A 16,845-nucleotide genomic window follows, 5' to 3' on the forward strand; every position below is an offset into this window, starting at 1 on the left:
TTAGGATTAGAGGGTCAGCTCAGGTTGGACGGTTTGGAGTCAAAGCCAGAAAGGCGAGATTGTGTTGGTTTGGACATGTGCTGAGGAGGGATGCAGAGTATATTGGGAAAAGGATGCTAAGGATGGAGCTACCAGGCAAGAGGAAAAGAGGAAGGCGTAAGATAAAATTCATGGATGTGGTAAGAGAGGACATGCAGGTGGTAGGTGTGACAGAGCAAGATGCAAAGGATAGGAAGAAATGGAAACAGACGATCCACTGTGGTGACCCCTAACGGGAACAGCCGAAAGAGAATAAATTTTCAGGGCCTCTTTCTGCTGGCCTTCTGTACCCTCCATGCAAAGAAAGAGTTTAAGTTCAGCATGGAGCAGGATGGGTAACTGTGTGGAAAAAATGGGACTGTGGTCTTTGAAATAAAACACTCCTTGCACCTATGGGAGCTAACAGCAACTTAAAGAGAAAGCAATACATTTATTACACAATACAAGACTTACGTCTGTGATGCTGAAATGTTGTCCATGATAGCAGTAAAGCTAACATGTTCTCTACTACATGACTGTTGAGGTTTACTGGGAGACAAAATGGAGCTTAGTTTGTGGGTTCATAGGTTTACATGTATGGTGACCAGGCTCAAGGCTTTTGAACACTGGAGGAGTTTGATTCTCCAGATGTTGTATCTGAACTTGCCGGTGCACATGCAGCTATCCAGTTCTTCTTGAAGGTATGGGTTGATGGCCTGAGTTTAATGGGCATTTTTGAGCCATGCTGTTGGTGCTATTGATCTTAATCTTTATTCAAGCTGACGTTCTCTTGTGTTTGGTCACCTGGAGGTATTTTAAACCAAATTTTTCAAATAAGGGGACAATTAATGCTCTAGATGTCATCCACAGCTCTCTAAGAAGGTGACAGAGTAAGAGACTAGAGAGAGAGAGAGTTGCTCAGGTCTTTGACTATAAGACAAGCTTTGAAGTTTTGTTGTTTGTCTTTCGGCTTTTCCTGGTTAGGGGTCGCCACAGTGGAAATCCAGTCCGCTAATGATTGGCAGTTGTTTTGTATGGTGTCGAGTTGCCAGCCCGATGCCCAACCTTCAACGAAGGCACACCCATTCAACGCATGTTTTTCAAATGCCCACTCGACCACGGGGAGGACATGCAGACTCCTCACAGAAGGCACTCCCAACTCAAGCCGAGAACTGAACGGGAGAACCTCTTGCTGTGAGGCAACAACGCTACCGCTGCACCACCGCAGAAGTCATAAGACAAGCTTTGAAGACCATTGATTATTTTGCTAAGGAACCAGATGGTACATTACTAGATTATGCAATGGGCTGTGGTATTCTATAGTTGGCCTGTTAAGAGTTGAATACAAGGAGACAATTATCCTCCTGCCACAGCACACATCCCTCCAGAGGATCAGATTGGCAACTCCATATGCTTTTCAAATGATAGTGGCTGTACAGGTATCGAATGGAAAAGCGTCATTAACAAGAACTCCAATGTACTATTTTGTTAGCTTTTAGTTGTTCATCAATAGTGTATAAAGCTAACAGTACTTTCTGCACTTTTTTTGCTTTTTAGCATTTGCTTTTTTTTTACACAGCCTTCAAGGCAAATGACAAAGAAAGGTTAAAAGTGGCCAGGTCAAATATGAAAAAGGACATCAAAGAGGGAGTATGGAAGGAAAATTCAGATCTGCTTCCAAGACATGGGGAACATAAGAAGCCTATGGCAGTGGATACAGCAGCTCACAGACTATAAGACCAAATCGCCCATATGTGATGACAGCTTGGAATTCCTAAATGAACTGAACTCCTTCTTTGGCAGATTTGGGGAGAAGAACACCACCATACCTTCTAAAACAAACACTGACAAAGAGGAGACAGTGCTTACCTTAAACTTCAAGAAGGTGAGACTTCAGCTTAAGAAGGTGAATCCTAGGAAGGCTGCTGGACCAGACAACATACCTAGCAAGGTGTTGAAGGGGTGTGCTGATCAGTTATGTCTGGTACTGACAGACATCTTCAACTCATCCCTTGCTATGGAGAAAGTTCCCTCATATTTCAAGGAAATAAGTATTATCCCACTTCCAAATAAACCCAATCCTGCCTGCTTCAATGACTTCAGACTTGTCGCTTTAACCTCAAACGTCATGAAGTGCTTTGAGATGATTGTGAAGAAACAACTATTTGCGAGTCTGCCTAAGTCCTTCGATACACTCCAGTTTGCACACCAGGCAAATAGATTGACTGCAGATACTATATCAGTCAGACTACACCTTGCACTAAAACACCTAGAAGGGAGGGACAACTACATAAGGCTGCTGTATATCAACTTCAGTTCTGCATTTAACACTGTAATACCAATGCAACTGGTAGATAAGTTTGTGAAACTCGGGATAAACAAGCACCTATGTAACTGGACTCTTGACTTTCTGATTGGTAGACCTCAGTGAACATGCACTGGAAACAACACCTCTCAACGCAGTCCTGAATACTGGTGTTCACAATGGCTGTGTGCTTAGCCCCTTGCTCTTCACCATCCTCACCCATGACTGTACTGCAAAACATAAGTCAAGCCATATTATAAAATTCGCTGACGATACCACAGTCATGGGTTTCATTAGTGGTGGGAATGAACATAACTACAGGGATGAGGTGAACACTTTGATTGCCTGGTGTGATAGGAACAAGCTGGGCCTGAATGCTAATAAGACCAAGAAATGATTATGCACTTCAGAAGAAAGGCAACAGTTCACCAGCCACTCACTATCAAAGGGAAGGTGGTAGAGAAAGTCAAAACAACCAAGTTCCTGGGCTTTCACATCTCTGATGACCTCTCCTGGGCTGCTAATATCAACCAAATAGTCAAGAAGGATCAACAGAGGCTTCACCTCCTGAGAAGCTCAAAAAGGCCAGGCGCCCACTGTCTGCTCTTACCACTTGTTACAGGGAGCTATTGAGAGCGTCCTCACTAGCAACTTCATAGCATGATTCAGCAACTGCACAGCTGCTGAGAAGAAGAAACTACAGAGCGTGGTGAGGGTGGCTAAGAAAATCTTGGGCACAAACCTCCCTTCGATTCAGGAGCTTTTCTTTACAAGAGCAAGAAAGACAACATAAAACAATTGCTGATTCGACCCATCTGGACCACAACTGGTTCTCACAACTCGCGTCTGGAAGGAGGTACCGCAACTTCCGCTGTAGGACCACCAGATTCAGGAACAGTTTGTATCCTACAGCTGTGAGACTTCTTAATATGGACACCAACCATAATACCTGATACATTGAAGCCTCTTTTTTTCATTTAATCCTGCTACTCTGATCAATTACCGCCATCATTACTATTATGCAATATGATGACTATACCGAGTCACATCTAAGGTTAACAAGTGCAATACGGTAAGTAAACAGCTGCTATTCACTAGTCTGTATTTATCCTCTATCTTAACAACGTAGGGGTTTGGTCATGGGTATTTATTTATTATTTATCACTGGATAATGGGTACTGAATGTGTTTATGTAATGTGAACTACCTCTTGCATCTCATACGTGTTATTTTCTTTCTTATGTTATTCTTTGATACCGCTGTCGCTGTATCTATGTTATTTGCACTGCATTTATCTCGTGAGCTGACATTTGTAATTTCATTTAGGCTGCACATGTGTGGTCCTAAATGACAATAAAGTTTTTTTGAATCGTTTTGCCAAATGCAAAAATGATAAATTTTTTGAAAGAAAACCATTTCTACTAACAGCCATAGGAAGAGTGAGGTAGAGGGGCTGTTTGTTACCAAGAAAACATTCAGACAATTTACAACCTGTCCGTAAGCAATCACGGTCCTTTGTGGTCTATGAAATTTCTCTTTACTTTTGAAGGTAGCTATGATTTATAAGATTACAGTTTATAAACTGTAATTCCAGGCGTGATTACGTTGCAGGGAGTAGGAGTGGAAGAGGTTCCCCCACTATGGCCTGAAATATGCTCAAATTATGTGTGCTACTTTTCACACAACAGTCATGCTCCTTCCTCTTAATTTTTCAGATATGTTTATAAAAGGCTATTTTACTCTCACCTATCCTTATATCACGTTTCACCACAAAAAAGACTGGCATTTTCAGAGTATTAATAAGATATCCTTCTGTATCACTGTTATAGAATTCTTTACTATCGGGATCTCCCACCTTGAGCAGCCCAACGTTAAACCAGTATACCAAAGCCTTATGATCTTGTATACACCATATATCGCACATATGCTCCCCACACAGGATGTAGAGCATAAAGTGATGTACAAATGCAGTTACCCCCAACTTCTTCGACAACAGTCAGATTGCCATTATTGGCCATTAGTCTAAATGCCTTGTTGCAGTGTCAGATACCTAGTTATCAGATAAGTGAGTAATAGCTCTGTAGGATGTTTGGTGTCTACATTAGATTCCTCTGTCAATACCCTGTTGGAGGCTGGTATGGATCCATCATTTTTCATGTCCTCTGAGGCTTTGCAGGTGTCTGCTCCAGACACTGAGGGGGAACTGTGGTTGATTATTTTGGAGAGTCCTAGAGGGATTCTGCAGACAATGGTGAGGGAGGAGTTTCTGGGTACTCTTATTGAATCCTGCCAAAGGTTGGAACCTCTGATATTTGTTAGGGCTGACTTCCTTCCCAAGAAAAAACAAAAGATGAAGCATGTTTTGGTCTGTCCTAAGGATCCTCAAAAGGAATGTTAAGAGTTTACTCGGGACTTATTTTCTCCCTTCATGGCCCTGAAGCCTACTCAAGGGGTTTCCTTCCCTGCTCCTCCTTGGACCTCTACCCCTTCTAAATGGCCTAGGGAACCAGATACCTCAGATGAGGATTCATTGCTGCTTCCAAGTCTCCTAATCCTCAGCCTCCTACTCCTAAGAAACCTGATAGGTTTCTTATAAGGTCCCTGAGGATTGTCACTTTTTTCCAGAGTCTTTCTGCAGATCCTACTGCAGTGTCAGTCTCTTCTGACGAACCTTCAAGCTCTTGCTCTTTTCCAAACTTTTGCCTTCTGACAAGGATAGTAGTGTAATAGGTTCTTAGGTGTGTATTAAGCTAATGGCCCTAGAGCCTTTACAAGCCTAGCCCATACAAGTGCCCTGGCATTATGCCACCCGACATTAGTTCCCAGTGCCTCTATCAAGTACAGCCACTGGAATGATTCCCGGGATGAACTTTCTATTTCCCATCCACTCATCAAGATTTCTCTTGAAGAGGGCCAGTGAGGTACTCTGCTTGACATGTAGGGGAAGTCTATTCCAGAGCATGGGCAGTCTCTGGGTTATGAATCTGTCCCTCCAGCATGTTCTGTTGATTGTGGTAATGAGGTTGAGGTCTCTGGAGCATGTGGTGTGGCGGGATTGGGATTTCTTTAGATGTAGCATTTCTAACAGAGCTGGGTCAGACATGGCTTTGTAATTCAAGCAGAGTTTGCCTCTTAGTAGATGATATGAGACAGAGAATAGCTGGAGTTTTCTGAGTCTGTCCATGTAGGACATTGTTTAAGGCCTAGGATTCTCTTTGTGAGGTACTTTTGTGGTCTTTCCAGCTGTTGCATCTGTCTAGTGAGGTACATGCCAAGTGGGGCATTATACTCGATGATTGGTCTAATGAGGGAAAAGTAGAGACAGAGATGATGACCTCTTTCTTCCTGGACGCAAAACCCTTGGTAATGAGATGTGCCACATAGAAGGACTTTCTGAACACAGTGGCAATGTGGTGGTCAAAGGAGAGGTTGCTGTCAACCTGTGTCCGCAGTTCTCTTTTAATGCCTTCAGTGTTCACTGGGCTCCCATCGATGTGGTAATTAGTGGGAACTGAGTTTTTCCCAAAGGGGATGAGGACATATTTTTTGGCATTAATTTTAAGGCCATGGTTTCGACACCAGTCAATGGTCTCACTAAGGCCTTTCTGTAGGATGTCTACATCACTTGGGGAGTTAATAATGGCTCCCAGCTTGCAATCGTCAGAGTCCCCCCATGTTGGCCTGGACTTCTGAGAAGTAGATGCCAAACAGGAGAGTAACCAGGACTGATCCCTGTGGGACTCCACTTGTGACTGGTCAGTAGTCTGACTTGGAGTCCACTACTTCACATTATGGGTTCTATCTGTGAGCCAATTTGCAACCCACCTAGTGATATAGGGGTTGATGCCTAGTTTGGTGAGTTTATCAATAATTCCTGTGTGGGAAATGGTATCAAAGGCCTTAGCCAGATAGAAGTAGGCTGTATGAATTGCCTTGCCCTCATCCACAGCTCTGGTGACTGACTCAAAGACGTCAACCAGGTTGAGCAGGCATGATCTATCTTTCACAAAACCAAATTGCGTGGGATCTAGAGTTTACAGATTCCCTATATCCCTGTTAATTAGGTCCATGATGATGCGCTCCATAGCTTTACATATCAGACTCATCAGGCTAATGGGGTGATAATTCCCAGGCTCTGTAGTTGCTCCCCCTTTATGGAGAGGGATTACTGTAACAGTGCACCATTCGGTAGGGACAAAGCCTGTGGTGAGACTGTGACTGAACAGGACACACAGATGTGATGCCAGTTCACTTTGTAGTTCATGTAGAACACATCCAGGGTTATTGTTGGATCCCATGGAAGCTGTATTCTTGGCCTTGGACAATGCAGCTTTAACCTGTGCTGCAGTAATGCTGGGTGGCTGGCATTCCTCCAGTATTATGCTTGATCCTTCAGGGTGGGAGAGAGGGATAAAGTTGGCATTGAATCTGTCGGCCAGTAAGTTGGCAATATCTGTTGGCTCAGTATAGGAGGTACCATTGTGCAGTAACTCAGAACAAACCTGGGTATTGTCGTGGAGATTGTTGATATAACTATAGAAGGCTTTGTGGTTGTTTTTAGTGTCTGCCGCAATTCTGCCTTCATAACTGGCTTTAGAGGTTTTCATGAGGGATCTCAACCTTTTGTTGAGGCTAATAAGGGAGTTTTTCCAGTTTTGGGACTTCACCTTTTTCTGCAACAGTTTCTTCCTTCTATTGTAGAGTTTATTAATGGCAGGGGCCCTCCAGATTGGCTTCCTTTTTTTGGAGGAGAGCATCTTGGTTCTGTTAGGTATGGCTAGTTCCATGCATTTATGTACATGTTCGCACAGTGCATTGGTGTATGATTTGGCATTCATGCATCTATTTTCCATTGACACGGGTGCCATGAAGTTACCCACCTATGTTTTTAGGAGCCCAAAGTCAGCTTTGTAGAAGTTTTTCATGGTGGTTACCTTTGCGGGAGGTGTGGGTGAGATGTGGATTTCCATGGTGATTAGTTTGTGGTCAGATCTAACCAGGGAGGAATTCACTATTGCTGTAGAGCAATGGTTGCCCATGTTAGTAATAACCAGGTCAAGGATGTTGCTTCCTCTAGTAGGGGTAAGAATGAGCTGGACCAGAGCTTTGAAATTGATGAATTCTAGGAAGCGTTGGGCCAGTGTATTGGTGCATGAGTAGTTTTCCCAGTTGATGGAGGGGTAGTTGAAGTCACCTAGTATGAGAGTGTTGGGTTGAAGCCTAATAGTTTACAGGATGCTTAGGAACATGGAGTGAGAGTCTTGGGACATGATTGGGGACCTATATAAGGCTACAATTTGAATCACAGTCTTACCCAATGTTAGATGTACCTGAAGGCTACTAGTCTGGAGGTGTGCATATCCTTTATGAATATGGAGACACCACCACCTTTGGAGCTTTGGTCCATGTTCTGGGGCTGAAAGGTGTGGAATGAGTTATAGCCTGGTAGCGCAGGGGTGCTTTCTGCTGCTTTAAACCTGATCTCCGTTACAGCACAAATGTCGATGTTCTCCATTTTGAGGAGTGCTTTGAGCAAGTGCATCTTGAGATTTAGACTTCTAGCACTGAGCAGCATGACCCTCAGATTGCATTTATTTATAGCTGTTACAGTGGTAATTTGGTCTTTGGAACATTGCCTAAAAAGGCACTATACGGGTGCCAAGAGCTTTAGCCAGTATCTGGAAACCCAGGGGTGACAGATGCAGGCCATCTCTGGCAAAGCATCGAGGTCTGTCAATCATGTTATCTCAAGCAGACACATACTGGATCCCCTTAGAATGACACCAAGAAACTTAGCCAGTTGTTGAAGTCAATCATTTTTCTGCTTGTACTGCAGTATCATTCTGGGTGGCTGTAGGATGCTGCTCAGGGCTAGGGTCATACCTGCCTGGGCCACATAATCCAAGAGATCCTCCATGTCTCTTTTCATGTAGTCCAGGGAGGTGCGTCTCAGGTCATTCACACCCACATGGACAGTGACAGAGTCATACTTGTACTTGTTGTCGTCTGACCTGAGTGCGTGTGTTATGTGTCGGATTCTGGCACCTGGCGGACAGCTGACTGTTACCTTCTCCTTATTCAACCTAGTGAGTGGGACATCAGTGTGCCTCACTATCGAGTCACCAATGATTAGTGTATTGGGCAAGCTGTTTTGCCTTAGGGGCTTAGGTTGAGGGGCACACTGTGTAGGTGAGCTATGTGTCTAGTGGTTTGTGCTGTGTTGTGGTGGTTGAGTACGTTTCTGCCTTGGAGGTCTCTGCTGTTTCAGTAGATTTCTATTGAGATCCTCCACAAAAGTGGGTGTGTGGTTTGTGTTTTTATGTGAGGGCTGGGATGGTGGTTGTTCTGGAGTCCTATGTGTTGCATGTGAAGTGGTGCAGGTGTTGACCTTCTCCTCTTCACCAGCTATTCCAGTCTTGGCTTGAGAGTGCATGGCTTCCCAGTTTGGATATATAAGTGCATCTCTCACAAGTATGAGTGTTGGGAGGTAAGAGGAGAGGGTTGTCTGTGTGCATGAGGCAGTTGCTACATTGCCTCAGAATGTCCAAGTTCACCAGGTTAATAGAAGAAAGCACAGGGAACTGACCTTTAGACATGCCAGGAGGGATAGTCATTATTACTAAGTACTGGAGCTGTTTCTTTATATTTTCCTTTTACAGGAAAAATGTACTCAAGGTGTCTGAGTCTGTACAGAGCACTGCCAAACACTTGTGGGGAAACTAATACATAGACCCTGAAAATTTAAGGATGAAGTATTTAGGAAGATATTCTGAAGTTAGAAAGAGATCAAGTAGTACTTACTGAAAAATAAAGAATTAGCTTGTCAAGAATGATGAAAAGAGGGGAGTCACATGAATGGCTACTACTAATGCTGGTCTCACCACAGCTTCACTCTGTTGGGATACAATACTCCTTTACTTCTTCTCTCACCAGAAGCAAAATGTTAGCACCAATCCCAAGAAGAGAACCAGGCCACGGCCTGTTTAGTGATCCACAGTCTTGTCCCAGATTATGCAAGGGTCTGCAGGCTTGTAGCCTTTTTCTGGTAGATGCCTTAAATAGCAATCGGACCAGTCAGGTATGTTAAGCAGAGATACTCAGACTCCAACCAGAAAAAGTCAGGAATCAATGCACTCTGCTCCTACTCTCATCAGGATCAGAATATAAGCACAGATTCCAAGCTGTCACCTATAAAGCAGTTATTAGGCTTTCTGGTGATCAGTAGTCTCCAGGAAATAATGTAACTGCACTCCTTCTCTCACCAGGAGAAATCAGAAGCACTAATCCCAAGATGACTACTGAGAGGCAGAATGTGGGCTCTCCAATAACTGGTGGCCTTGCAATAGATGCTTAAAGGTAAGATGAAAAAACTGTTTATCCTAAACACTGCAGTGTGCACTAGAGGAGTTATACGTGAAAGTTTACCTGTCTAAAAAGTTAAGTTTCACTATTTTTAAAACAGCAAGATAGATTGAAAGGGGTGGTCACTTTTGTATTCAGGTACTATGGAATATATTAGAAGATTAGTAAGAAGATTTGCACTGCTTCTACTTTGGCCATTAAGGCTAATAATTACCAGACCCACATGACCAGATATGATCTGGCCTTGATTGCTCAGGCTTCTCACATTATTTCTGACCTGCCTGATTCTGAGGCAAATCTTCTGCCTTATTTATTTTAGGTTCTGCTTCACAAGTGGCTCACCACTCTATTAGTGTAGCCATGATGCTACTGATGCCTCTTCTAGGGCTGCAGCTTTTGGGCCTGTCATGAGGTGTTATTCTTGGTTTCGTCCATCTCCAGTCTTTAGGTGCTATTCTTGGTTTCGTCCATCTCCAGTCTTTACCTGAGGACATTAAGGCCAAGTTGTTGGATGCTGCTTTGGATAATAAACATCTTTTTGGGACTGCTGCTGAAGACTATTTATGTCTCTTCAAGAGAAAGGCAAAGCCTTGCAGGGCCTTAAACATATTTTGTCTCTCCTGTCCTTAAGTTCTATCAGAATTTTCCTTCTATTTCTGCTTTTGTCTGCAGACAGCCCCGCCAGGCCTCCAGGGGCAGGAAGGGAGGTAGGCGAGCCTCCTCTGCTAAGGATTCTCAGACTTCTGTGGCCCAGAAGCTTCCTTTATCTGATAAGCCTACTTCTCTTTGAGAATCTGTCCCCCTAGAACCGGTGCCTTTATCCCTTTGGTTTTCCCTTTTTTTCCAAATTGACTTCTTATCACTTCAGACTCTTGGGCTATTTCTATCATCCATCAGGGTTACTTCATCGTAAGGAATTCTATCCCTCCTTTTTCAATGATTCCTCAACCTCCTCTAGAGCAACTTCCTCATTTTCCCAGAGGTCCTAGGATCCCTAGTGAACCAAGGAAACATTTAGCATGTGCCCCCTTCCAAAGTGGAAAATGTTTTTATTCCAGGGTGTTCCTGGCCTCTCAAAAGGAAGGCACTTGAAAAACTATTCTAGATCTCTCCCTGCTCACTTTTCTCAAAGTCCCCTCTTTTTGGATGCTTATTCTTCAAACCCTGTTTCCTCTTTTGCTACCCCAGGCTTTTCCGGTGTCTTTGGATCTGAGGAATGCTTTCCTTCATATCCCTATTCACCCTCTTTACAGGAAGTTTTTACATTTCTCTGTTTCTTCCTCTCATTTTCAGTTCCCTGCTTTTCCCTTTGTCCTCTCTACTGCCCCAAGGGTATCACAAAATACCTAGCTCCTGTTATTGTTTTCTGCAGGCTCCAAGGGATTCAGATTTTTCCTTATCTAGATGACCTGCTGCTTCAGGAATCTTCTCTCAGTCACCTTTTACAGGATTTGGAGTTCACCCTCTCCCTTCTTCAAAGTCTGGGGTTCACTATCAACTTCCTAAAGTCCATCCTGACTCCCTCTGAGGATCATGTGTACATGGGATGCAGGATTCAGACAATGCCAATGGTGGTCTCTCTTTCACCTGAAACAGTTTTGTCATTGACAACCTTCTTTCAGTCTCTTCTTCCACTGATAGCCATTACAGCAAGAGAGAGCATCTTCAAGCCCTGGGATTCATGGCCTCCTCTATTCCAATGTTCCTTCTTGTCAAACTGCATATGCAGAAGCTTCAATGGTACCTCAAGTCAGTTTGGCTGCAGCATTGCCACCCTCTAGATTTCAGTGTTCCTCTCCTTCCTTGTCAAAAAAAGAGTTTGTGTAGTGCATTCAACAGTTTACTGTCAACCAAGGCCTGCCCTTTTAGCCTTCAGTCCCATCTTAAGAACTGTTCATCAAAGCCTCAGACATGGGGTGGGGGGCTTCATGTGGTCAACCTAAAAGTTCAGGTCCCTGGCCCCCCATCAGAAGTCAGACCATATCAACATCAAAGAGATGACAGCTCTAATTCTGGCCCTTCAAACTTTTCACCCCATGTTCTCTCCAGACCCCTTGAAGGTGTACACAGACAACACTACAGTGATGTAGTATATCAACAAGCAGGGAGGCACAAAATATTACCTCGTCTGCAGGATGACTCTTCAGGCTTGGGAAGTGGCTTTCAGTTATCAGTTAACTCTTCAGGCAGTATACATTCCTTCAGAGCACAATCTAGAGGCAGACTCCTTGAACAGGTCCAAAACACAGGTTCACGAATGGATGCTTCACAGAGATGTGTTTCTGGACATTGTCCATCAGTGGAGTATTCCTCAGGTAGATATTTTTGCCAACCCTCTGAACAGGCAGCTCCCTCTCTTCTGTTCTAGAGTGCCATGCTGCCATGCTGCCTGCTGTGAGAGATGGACACCCTTTCTTTTCCTTGGAAGGATGTCTGTTTATGCTTGCACTCCTCTTCCGCTACTTCCAAGAGATCTGCAGAAGATTCAGCTGGACGTCACAAAAATTTTGCTAGTGACTCCCTTTTGGCCAAGACAGCACTGGCTCCCCCTCTTAATGCACCTGGCCAGGGGCAATCACCACAAGTTGCCTCACTGGTTGGACCTCCTCACACAGGAAAAGGAGTCTCTCATCCAGCCTCACTTGTTCACTCTTCAGCTTAACCTGTGGGTGATAAGGTTTTGATCCCTCTCAAGCACCTTCACATGCTTTGGTTTTACAGAAGGCAAGGAAACCTTCATCTAGAAAATCGTATATGTCCAAATGGAAAAGATTTTTTGTCTGGTGCCATGCTCATAACAGAAACCCTTTGGTCCTCTCCTATTTGTGTGAGTTGCTCCAGTCTGGCTTGGTCTACTCTTCTGTGATGGCCCATTTGTCAAGCCATGTCTGCTTGTCTGCCCTTGAATCCTCCCTTGGCTTCTTGTTTTGAGGTCAAACAATTTCTTAAAGGCGTCCTGCATCTTAGGCCTCCAAGGAAACCTATTCCTTCTCCTTGGAACCTTAATTTTGTTTTGGAAAAATTGATTTAGGTTCCTTTTGAGTGGGCAGATTCTGCTTCTTTGCAACATTGTACCTGGAAGACTGTTTTGTTGCTGGCTCTTACTTCTGGGTGGAGGGTCTCTGAGCTCCAGGCCCTTATAGCCATTCCTCCTTTTTTGGTTTTTAACAGGGACAGGATGTCCCTTTGTACTACTCCTTCTTTTATGCCCAAGGTAGTAAACTAGTTGTCCTCGAATCAATAAGTACAACTCCCTTCCTTTTCCCCTTCTCCACAGTCTGCTAGTGAGAGAGTCTTGCATTCCTTGTATTTGCACAGACAGCTCAGGTACTATTTGGATAAAACTATAGCCATTCATAAATCTGACCAGATATTTTGTTTCATTTCATCCCAGGACATTGGGTTTGGCTGTTTCTAAGCAAACCATCTCTTCCTGGATATCTAAGGCTATTTCTTTTTGTTATACTTTTCATGGCAAATCTCTGTCTACTTCTGTTACAGCTCATTCCACTAGGGCTGTTGTCTCTTCTGGTGCATTCTTCAAGGGGTTGGATACCATTCTCATCCTTGAAGCTGCTACATGGTCTTCAGTGCATACATTTACTAAGCTTTATAAAGTGGATTTGGTCTCTGGGGCCAGAGTAGATTTTTCTAGAGCCATTTTGTGTGGGTTTGTTGACGGCTCTTCTCAGCCTTCCAACTCCCATTCTGTTTCTTGAGCTTTTTGATTCGCCCTGTAGTAAAGAACACTGTAACTATGATATAAAAGGGCACAGTACAGTTGCCTAAAATCTTACTATAGCACTAGATGTCCTTCTCTTCACTGTTGCAGTATTCGCTTCAACCCTTTCTTGTTTGTTCTGTTTTTTGCCTTGGATTCCCTTCTGGCTGAAGGTCTCCACTTTCTCTTCCACATTTTCTCCTTCTGGATCTGTATGGACTCCTTTGTCCTGTGGAAACTGTTCTCTACTGGGGCAATTCAGTTCTGAGTAACTGCATCCGTATGTTACTTTTATGCCCTACATCTTGTGCAAAGAGTATATGTATGCTGTACGGTGCATACAAGATCATAAGGCTTTGGTATACTGGACAAATGTCGGGCTGCCCTAGGCGGGAAATCCCTGTAGTAAAGAATACTTCGACAGTGAAGAGAAGGTCATCTACTGTTAAGGTAAGATTTTACACAACTGTACTTTCATTTTACATAACATAGCTTCTTTGTGTTTGGTTTAAGTAAAGTTTGAAGGCTTTCTACACTCTTTTGTTTTGATTTAGTAATTTATTGCTTTTGTTATTCCAACACTTAGGTTTATTGCAGAAATGTCTACTATATGCTTCACGGAAATTAATTCTTCAAGGCAGTTGTTTGACATATTGTAGTGAGCTGTAAATAATTCAATAAGTTGTAAAAGTTAATTGACACAAAACCGGAGTTTAGAGCTCCATAAAGATAACATTTTGTTTATTATTAGTTTTGATGCATATTAGGCATATTAGGAATGTCACAGCATTGTGGTCATGGCAAAAAGGGGGAGTAACATTCAGGCAAGTAGAGCTGGCAGGGATGCTTATCATGATTATATCCAATACGTTTCTACCTGTTGTCAGCATTTTTACCATCTGTTCAAATGTGTTAATGTTTAAAGATGAAAAGCAGCACCAAGGCAGCATAGCAGTCATGGGAGTATGCTATATCTCTCAATAATATAATCAATGCCCTAAGTATCTAATGGGACTAGAGGCTACCAGAATCTACCAGATAGCCACAGTGACACTCACTGTGCTTCTGATAATGTTTATTTATTAGATGTTTTTTTTTTTACTGTCATTTACACCATTCTAGAAACCAGTGGCCTTAAACAGGCAGTGCAAGCATTAGTGACTACTTTCACAGTCTCTGCACAACTGAAATAAGTGCTTCAGATTTCTTTCACTTCCTGAAAAAAAGATGTTAACAGCTGTAATTCATTCTGCCTAGCCATTCATCTATTGTAACAGATGCAGTCTGTGACTGATGCTTTAATACTAAAATAAGTTCTCACCTCCGAAAGACATAGCAGCATATTTACTTGGTTTCCAGGAAAACCTTTCTTAGTGGATTTAAAACAAATAAGGAAAGTTTAAATCACAGGTTTACAGTGCCAACTGAAGAGGTTATTATGAACTTAACTCCCAAGGTGCTGTCTGCACACAAAGAAAAGGCAAGAGGAAGAAAGGCTTGCTGAGCAGTTCCTGCATTAATTAGCTAAGGAGGGACAGTAGTAGTAGCTGCTTTTCCCCTCATGGATGATGTGCTTCTGACACCCTTCCTCTAACTACCTTATAGAACATGCATTGTTACATAAAGCATAAATAAAAAGACGTACTCTTTCCTGCCTGAAACATGCTAGCCAGCTGACAGTCAATTCTCCTGTCTGCAGAGTACAATGACTCTGTCAGTGCACTATCCCATGAAATGGAGACTTTTTTGCATTTTATCCCTTTGTTAATTAAGTAAGGTCATTATGCCCATTTTCAGGGGTAGCCTAAAAGCACTCTCTAGTATCACATGAACACTTGTATCTAAATGGAAGACTAAAGCAATGCCTTTCAGCTCCTCCCGTTAGGGGTTGCTACTGTGGATCACCGGTCCACAGATTGATTGGCAATGGGGTTTTTACAATGTCAAATTGCCAGCCCGGCACCCAACCTTCACAGAAGGCACACACACGCACATACTGCATATTTTTAAAACTCACTTAACTGTAGGGAGGACATACAGACTCTGAACAGAAGGCACTCTGACCGAGAATCAAACCAAACAACCTCTTGCTGTGAGGTGAGAATGTTAACCACTGCACCACCATGGCTGACTGTGTCTAAATGGAAGACTAAGGGAATCAAACCCAGGACAATAGAATGAAGTTTATTAGCAAATGAGATTTAATCCTCTAAACTATAAATTTCTTAGTGTCGGTTAGATAAAGCAAAAGGATAGATAAACAGCCCTAGGAATCTGACATGAGGTTGACAGATTGAACTGTTTAATTGGCAGAAAGGCCACCAGCATTACTTAGTGCAAAAACAAACAGGCTATATCTTACAGATGTGGATGTCATTCCTGCAATATGCCCTTTAATACTGTACCGCTCTACAAACCTTTAATACTGTACCGCTCTATAAACAACTCACTTAACCAGACCATAAGCTTCCAGACCACACCTAATGAAAGGCATTTCTCTCTTTTACCTAGTAGGCACAGACTAAAATACTTAAGGAGTAATTAAACTTTTCTGGTCCATGAAGTGACATGTCAAATTGCTGGGATCAAAAGAAAACGTTATATGCAGCTTCTTTGTAAAACGTAATTCCACATAAAATGTAGTTTTTGATTTAAAAATAAAGTACACAGTATGTTACCTTGTAATTTATTATAACCTTAAATTAGTCCTCTTCCCTGCTGTAATCATAACAGTTGTGTTGTGGGAAAAGCAGAACTCTGAGATCGCTTATATCACAAGCATTTTTACTCTGACCGTCTGTGCTGCTCGGATTACAAAATCCAGCCGCAGAAGATTATGCTCCAACACTTGGTTTAATGCTCACATGAATACAAGGCAAGGTCCAACAGCTGACTGTACTCTTTTGTGTTTGTCAGGGCCTTCCCTTCCCCCTAGTTTACTTCAGATTTATTCTAACAAACATGCGTCATCACAGAGAGCACTTGAGTTATATTTGTAATATCATGTCTTAGGAATGATTTTAAAAAGGAGCACAAACTTTAAAGACGTTGATGCAGTAGTTACTGATACAGTTTATATAGTGCTATTTATATCTTTCTAGGGTCTTTGGTTCACATTTTTTTTTTTTTTGGTTTTGGACACTTTTAGAGTTGAGTGTGGATTTTATTTTTATTTTATTTATTTAGGTTTGTTGACCAGGGCAATGGGCTGATCCACAGAGGGTCCATTTTAGCCACAGCACAGGAGGTACAGCATAACAAGCGAAAAACACAGAAGCATTATCAAATAAACTACAGCAGTACAAGGTAATAGAAGGGATTTATTGATTTATTTTTATTTATTTAATTTGTTGACTTGGGTAAAGCACTGATCAACACTGCTCAGTTTCAGTTTCAGCCTGGAGAAAGGCAAAAATCTATATAGTTTCAGAACGGTAGCA

The 16,845-nt window shown here is 42.7% G+C and overlaps 1 long non-coding RNA gene across 1 annotated transcript in view; it reads right to left on the minus strand.

The window, feature by feature from the left end:
- LOC122788231 overlaps positions 1-16,262 on the minus strand; it is an 87,463-nt gene extending 71,201 nt beyond the window's left edge. Inside the window, exon 1 of the long non-coding RNA XR_006362621.1 lies at positions 16,084-16,262. This is a non-coding gene — a long non-coding RNA (uncharacterized LOC122788231). The remainder of the gene's footprint in view (positions 1-16,083) is intronic.
- Between the last annotated feature and the right edge of the window lie 583 nt (positions 16,263-16,845).

The sequence above is a fragment of the Protopterus annectens genome, chromosome 13.part0, assembly GCF_019279795.1.
Source record: "Protopterus annectens isolate FY-2018-M chromosome 13.part0, PAN1.0, whole genome shotgun sequence".
NCBI lineage: Eukaryota > Metazoa > Chordata > Ceratodontiformes > Protopteridae > Protopterus > Protopterus annectens.